Genomic DNA, 7685 nt, shown 5'->3' with positions numbered 1-7685 from the left:
CCGAAAAACCTCTCGTGATTAGTCATTAATTTAGCTTCTACCTGCCACGGTGAGCACTTTGCTCACAATCCTGTGAGCAGGTTGTGATTACGTCCCAAGGTCGCGTGACCTAGGTGGCCCACCCGCCACCTATAGGTAACGTGGCCCAACCCCGGCCCTTGTTTCGCTCACAACGCATATGACGACACCAAAGACGCCGAATTTTCTGCATAACGGGAGCCTTAACGCTGTCGTGTTAAAAACCACCACACGCGTGCAGGCAAGTTATTCGCGAGGAGACGCAGAGTGCACCCCATTTTTGGTATCCACCAGCCAGGAAAACTCAACACGTACTACAACAACATAAAATCTCACTTTTGCGCAGATTTGGCGTCTTTTGCGCTGTTGGAAACAACGTCAAGTGTTGTACACCTACTCGCGATGATGCCCGTGAAGACCGCCACAAACAGCAAGAAGCCGACGAGCATGAGGACACAGGCCATCAGCACCACGGTCCCCCAACTGTCGCGGTCACTACTGCTGCAGGAATAATGAGACACGACTGGAATGAACGAAAATGATGGGAGTATGAACACACCTTGTTGTCACGTGATGACTACTACACTCGGAACGCGAATGCGCCTATATGGGAATATAAGGGAGTAAGCTGTCCTCTAGCGAACTCTCTTTTACGAAACGAAGTGCGCTAGAGGACAGTTTTCACCGTTTTCACTCCCGTATATGCGAATTCTTGTTTGGAGTGTACAGCCAAGTAGGAATGGGAACGAGAAATTCGGTACCGAATTTTAATACGACATGCGTATGAGGGAATTCATTTGTCTTGAACAGCGACAACGTCGAATATTGTCACGATGAAACCTCGTATGCACCTTCTGGCCAGCAAAATTTCTGCGTATGCGAGTTTCAGCCGCAATGGTCGTGCTTGTCGAAGAGTAGTCGTTGTCGAAAGCGTTCGGTCTGTTTTCGCATTGACTTGCGAGTCGATGTACTCATAGAAACGGCGGAGGTTGTGGTACGCTTATGGCTGCGACATTGAACGCTGGCTGTGTGAGCTCTTTGCTTCGGGGTTGGAGGAAGAATCTCGGTACTCTACGAGGAACACAGGGAAGGACTTTAAGGTGGAAGTCGTGAACTACGGTGAACTGAGGCAAGCACTGGACTGAGCTGAGCACTATTCTAAGCTACTAGTGGGAAGGAATATGAGAGTTCTTTGCCACACAGCATATTCGATCGATGTAAGGACAGACGCATTTTGAAGCAGAGCAAAACAATTACTTGCTTGCTTTGATCCCATTTCTGCAAGAAGAAAATTTAGGGAGCGTTTAAAAAATTACAATATGTCATAAATGAATTAGTTATTAAATATTTGTACCCTCTGTGAATACATTTGCAAGGACACTTCACAGGATGAGGGTATTTGCTGTAATGCTGTTTAAAAAACGGTCTTCATGGTCTCGTGGCTTGAAAGCCTCTATTTAGTGAGCTATGAAAATTGCACTAAGTGGAAACGAAAAGTTTCTTGGGACTGGTAGTGTTTAATTAAAACATACGGCTAATGAAAAATTTTTCTCGACCCAACTATGTGTGCCGATGTCATGAACTTTCCTTCAAGACTACAGGCTGCCGTTTTCAGAGCGAAAGCTTTACTACTTGAGGCACAACTCAATTTCGCTTGGCTTTGTGCGTTTGACCCTGAAGCATGACCAAAGCCAAACCAAGCAGACATATCCGAAAATAACAATGTATGACTATGTGTCTTGCTGCGCATAGTCATATGTTTACTTAGTATATTCATAGCTAATGAACAGCAACCACGTGACTCATGACCTTTAACCCTTGACCTTTAGAGCTGAGATTGGCGTCGCCTGATGTGACGTCATGCGATGACGTAGGAACGACGTCATACCACTCCAGGATATAAATACCGCCGGCTTTGCTTTCGCTCGCCTACTAAGTTCAGCCGGGTTGAACCTCAGCCAATTTTTTTTGTAGTGGTGGCAAAAGCGTCAAGTAATTACCTTTCGGAAGTGGCTCCTAGCAACGGATACTTAGGCCATAGCTACCGCTGGAGTACTCACCGGTAGACACTGCTGGAAACTCGCCTGTATAAAAAAAAATAAGACAGTGTATTCATGTGGTTGAAAGTTAAGATACTTAGGAGGAGCTTCAGTATTCACAATTCCCGCAAGTTGGATACGTATCGTTCACCAGCGAACGCCACAATTCAACTCACATTTTCTTTCAGGCATTATCCAAAAACTGTCAAGAGATAGAGAGAGATAGATAGACAGACAGACAGACACAGAGAGACACAGACGGACGGACGGACGGACGGCCGGACAGACAGACATACAGACGGACAGACAGACAGGCGGACAACGGACAGACGGACGGACAGACGGACATACAGACGGACAGACGAACGGACGGACAGACGGACATGTGTAAACATGATAAACTAGGCAATCAGTGATGACAACGTTCACGCAATACGAATTGTTGGTGCAAGATTTCTCCTGAAACGTGCCATATTGGCCGCTCTTATAGAATTATGGCATTATGGAGTCCATAAGCTATGGACTAATATAGGGAAATCTATATGTTTTTTATTGGGAGTCCATAAGCATTCAACATAATTCTATACAATTTCCATACACCGAGCATTACCTCATATGAAGTCCGTAAGGTTCCATACGTTCTTCCCATATAGTCCATATTGACGCTCTTTCCTCCATACCGGACCCTCCATAATCCATATGATAGCATATCGTGTTATGGGACTCGTCATAAGGAAGGTTTTAGTAGGGCTCCGCGCATATTCTTATCCACTCTGCTGTGACCCGTGACTAAGCGTTCCAGTATGAAATACATTGTAATCGTTTGGAAACCATGCAGGTGCTAACCTTTCAGGTTAAAATAGGAAATTCTGCACGAAAGAACGTGGCTCTGGTAGCCTTGATGACCGATTCTTTGATTTTTTGGCGACGGCATAGCTTTCACAACCTTATCAAGAGCAGCTTTGAAAATGCCCATAATGGAAGCTGACAAAATATTGACTCATTTAAAAGAAAGAACTTCTTAAAAATGCACATGAAAAATTTCCCGACTGCTTCAACAGCCAGGGACTTATAGAATTTTGAACTCTACGCCACTGCATGCTTGAACGTGGTATTCGCAAAAACGAACCAGAAGATTTAAAAAGGAAAGCTTCTTTCTTTGTCAAGCGATAAAATGTTCGTTTTTACACCATCTTTGACAGTAATGGAGGCAAGATTCTTCGCTCTCCAAGAACAGCACAGAGCGACTGATAGGGCGACTGCTCCGGTGAAGCGGTGGTCCCGGGTTCGAGCACCGGACCAGGACGAATTTTTCATTAACTGCGATGTTTCTGAGAAAGCGGTGCAGCTTTCCTTTGTTGGCATATGGCTGTGCTTGGGTGGATGCCAATGCGTAATTACTCCCGTATTACAACTTTACCCCACTTTGGGTGTTTCTCTTAAACACAGTAGAGAAACGTGGCGCAAACGTAAAGACTGCTCTAAGTTTTTATTCGCCGGATTGGTAGAGCATAAGCTTCGATTTGTTATGTGAGGCGTGACGTCATTGCTGTTCTACAGATTCTGATCCTTGTTGCTTTATCTTTTAAAAACTTTTAAGAGGAAATAATCGAAATAATTAAAACGGTTTTATCCTTTCACGGTGTTTCCAAGTAGTGAACACAGGAGACAAAGTCGTTCAATCTACTGGGAATGTGCCAGAACTATTATAGGATCCCGTCCATGCAAAAATCACACTCCTGTGACTTAACCGTTCTGACGCGTTGCAAGTTAGCGATGTGTGGCTGCTTTTTCACCTTTAGCGGCGTGGTGCACATTTTTTGTTGTTAGAAAATCACTACTTACTCGCAAGCAATGCCGTAGAATAATCAGCTATGGGGGCAAACAAAAATTATATTGTGATGAAAAAGAACAGATGCAGATAATAATATAGAGTAATCACGAATAAGGTTTCAAAACAGACATACTAAAATGAATCAATAAATGCCAAATACCGCTGGAATCCTGAAGTAAGGACGCATACGCATATGTTCAAGTAGGACCTCTTCATATATATGCAACTCAAGCCAATAAACATTACAACACGCTTCACGTTTTTATATACCGCTGCACTTCTTGTAGTTCACGGTAGCTACTTGTACTGTGCCATCTACGTTTATCGAGCTGCTCCTTAGTCTGTTACAACAATTCCAGTCGGTTTCTCGCCAAGTGAGCCAAAATATCTTTTTCCAGCCAAGACACAGGTTAACACTCTCCGGGAGCCACGGTGAATGAAAAAAAAAACCTAACCTAAAACGGACTTAGCGAAATGCTCTGTCCGTACCCTGGAGGGACCTCGGCGCTGCGAGCGAAAGTCGCCGTGCGGGGTCAAATGACGGCAAAGCGAATGTCATCGAGGTCATCAGCGCCGCGCGAAACCCGAGTGGTCTCATCGCTCCAAAGCCAATCCTCCAGGGCGACGCGCGTCTCGATGCGCATATGAGAAGAAATGCGTCCTGTTTTGGAGCTGAATAGTAAACAGACGTGGGGCGCCTAAAAAGTCCGTTTCGCAGATGAATGATAAATGCGTTCCGAATGAACGCTACCTCTGAACTCCTGAGTCAAGGCCACTATCGCTCAACGATAGAACCGACAGAGAAACGCGGGCCATTGGAGTCATTGTCTTCTGGTGGGAGCCGCCGTAGAATTCTAAAAATTTACCTGCAGTGTGTTTCACGGTTGTACCTACCTACTTGTTGTAGTTGCACCGACACCACACTTGTCAGCAATTCCGCAGGAAACCAACAAAAACCCCAAACCAGAAACCCAACATCGCCATACTGCTTCATCGAAATCTAAGAGCCAAACAAGCGGACATAAACTACCCCGAAGTCCCGCACACCTTCACGCAGGTCCTCCCGAACATCCGATCACAAGCCCCTAATCATATCATAAATGTTTCCTATCCTAAAGTTCGCCAGGGACAGAAATTGCAACTCTGTAGTAGGATGTTCCTCCGTAAGAGATTGCCTTTTTGCCTATGGTAAGTGAATGCAGACATGACTCGCACATCTCTTCAAGACAAGATCATAAGCTTTTGTGATAACAAGTAGTCACAGTACAGAATAATTTGTTCAATCAAGTGATACTAATCAATGATATCACGAATTTCAATGGCGCAAAGGACAGCTTTGGACTAACTGTGCTATGGTACAAGATGTTTTCGTCGCCGCAAGGTGGCGCCAAATGCCCTTTTTCCAGAATTTCACCCCATAAAATCGGGTGCCAAGACAGGGGCAAAATTGTATCCACAGCAAATCATTGGGAACCCCGCAACACTGGGCATCAAAACCCACGCCTCTCGTATATTAGGGGGACGCTCAAACCACGAGGTCACCGTTGAGTAATAATAATATTAATTGGCTTTTGGGGAAAGGAAATGGCGCAGTATATGTCTCATATATCGTTGGACACCTGAACCGCGCCGTAAGGGAAGGGATAAAGGAGGGAGTGAAAGAAAGGAAGAATAGGTGCCGTAGTGGAGGGCTCCGGAATAATTTCGACCACCTGGGGATCTTTACGGTGCACTGACATCGCACAGCACACGGACGCCTTATCGTTTTACCTCCATAAAAACGCAGTCGCCGCGGTCGGGTTCGAACCCGGGAACTCCAGATCAGTAGTCGAGCGCCCTAACCACTGAGCCACCGCGGCAGGGCAGTGCGTATCATACCCATTTGTGGAGCATTGGTTAGAGCGGTTGCTCGTTCAATCGACTCGTTTTTGGCTGTGCAACTCGCTTTATTCTTAGAGAAATACCGATGTAGCGAGTGATGGTGTATTATTATTTGTTGCAAGTAGTGAGCAGCAAGTGAGTGGTCGAGCGAGAAAGTGATTCTTAGTAGTGCTCTAGCTGCACGAAGACCAATCTCAATGGATTGTCAGCCAAACGATCGCTGTCTGGGTCGGTGGCGTCATATGCTGTAAACGGTGCAGAAGTCAGAAACGCAGTCCTTTCTGGACAAAAACATTTTTGAGCCGGAAAAGATTTATGAACGCAATTTTTTCATGTAATGTCAGATTTTACTATACCAATCAACATATCTGCAGATCACCAGACGGAAATCTTGAATTTTTTTCTGTTAACGTTTTTGCTATCGTGAAAAGCGTTCCCCGTTGGTTTTCTATAGGAGTCTTCGCTGTTTGATGCGACCGATGGAAACAGCGTAAAATAAAAACTTCCCAGCACTTCGTAAGAATGGGTCATTACTGTCAATGTTACCGTAAACGTATCTGACAATTTTCAAATTTTAAAAAATTTCTCCAAAATTCCTGGACATGAAGATATTATGAAAACATGCCTCTTTTAATACAATGTGTTTTATATGCACAAAGCAACTTTTTAATAAAGATGTTTGCTTGGGCAATAAAGGAAACCCGCAAGCGCGAGCACAATTATTAAACGAATCGGCTTCCGGCTACAGTAGAGTGCTAAATGGCGCGGATGTGTTGGCTTCTCTGCAATGCATAAATACTTTCAGAGCACTTGTTTGCGGGTGGTGTATGGAAACCAAACGCACAAGTCTGGCTCCCGTGGGGACCCTATATAGCAGGCGTCTCAAACACGCTGCCCGCCGACATTCCAAGTTTGATCTCTTATTCCAAAAGCTCGTGCCAGCTTCACGAGTCAGCTTAACCATTAGACTTTTTTTCCTGCTGAAAAAGTCCAAAAAGATATGTCCGCAGACGGCACTTATTCTGTGCGGAATGGAAAAGAGGGAGGGGCCCTTTAATCGCCGTTACCTTCAGACGTCTTCAGTTTCAGCTGTCTTCAAGAGCGGACAAGAGGAAAGGTGGCGGACAACCTTATCCCTCTATTTTCATTAGTCCGCACCCCTAATCCGAGCAACTAACCCTCTATTGAAGACAAGAAGGGCCCGCCTCCTTCCCAGTGCTGAGTAACCGTCGTTGCAAACTTTATTGAAAAATGTGTGCAGCCTTAAATGCGTCAGCAAAAAATAGTATTGTGGCGCATTTCGTTTGACTTTGCAGGATATATATATATATATATATATATATATATATATATATATATATATATATATATATATATATATATATATATATATATATATATATATATATATATATATATATATATATATATATATATATGAAGGGGGCCAACAGTCACCGAAACCAAGGTGCATAGGGGAACGTTAATTTTTTTTTAATGTGTTATGCTTATGAGTGGGATAATAATACTTAGATTAATAAATTGCTTAAAGAAAATTACTTATAAAGCAGCAGAAAAAACAACCATGCCGCCGGTGGGATCCGAACCCACGACCTCCGAATATCGCGTCCGGTGCTCTTACCAACTGAGCCACGGCGACGGCTGTCCAATCTGCTGCTCTCGTGGGTATTTATGTTTACTAGGTATAAGCGAGCCTTGAGAGTGTTCACCAGCGCCACCCTCGACCATAGCGGCGGACGTAGCACGTCCTGTAATACCGCGAGCGTGACGTAGAACGTCAACTAACGGTGAGAGCGGAAACTGTGCGAGAGCCCTCTTATGCTACCTATGGCATCAAGACTGCCAGAACCGAGACCCTCGTTAAGCTATATATATATATATATATATATATA

This window comes from Amblyomma americanum, chromosome 8 (genome assembly GCF_052857255.1).
Source record: "Amblyomma americanum isolate KBUSLIRL-KWMA chromosome 8, ASM5285725v1, whole genome shotgun sequence".
Lineage (NCBI taxonomy): Eukaryota > Metazoa > Arthropoda > Arachnida > Ixodida > Ixodidae > Amblyomma > Amblyomma americanum.
Note: the sequence above shows the minus strand (reverse complement) of the source record.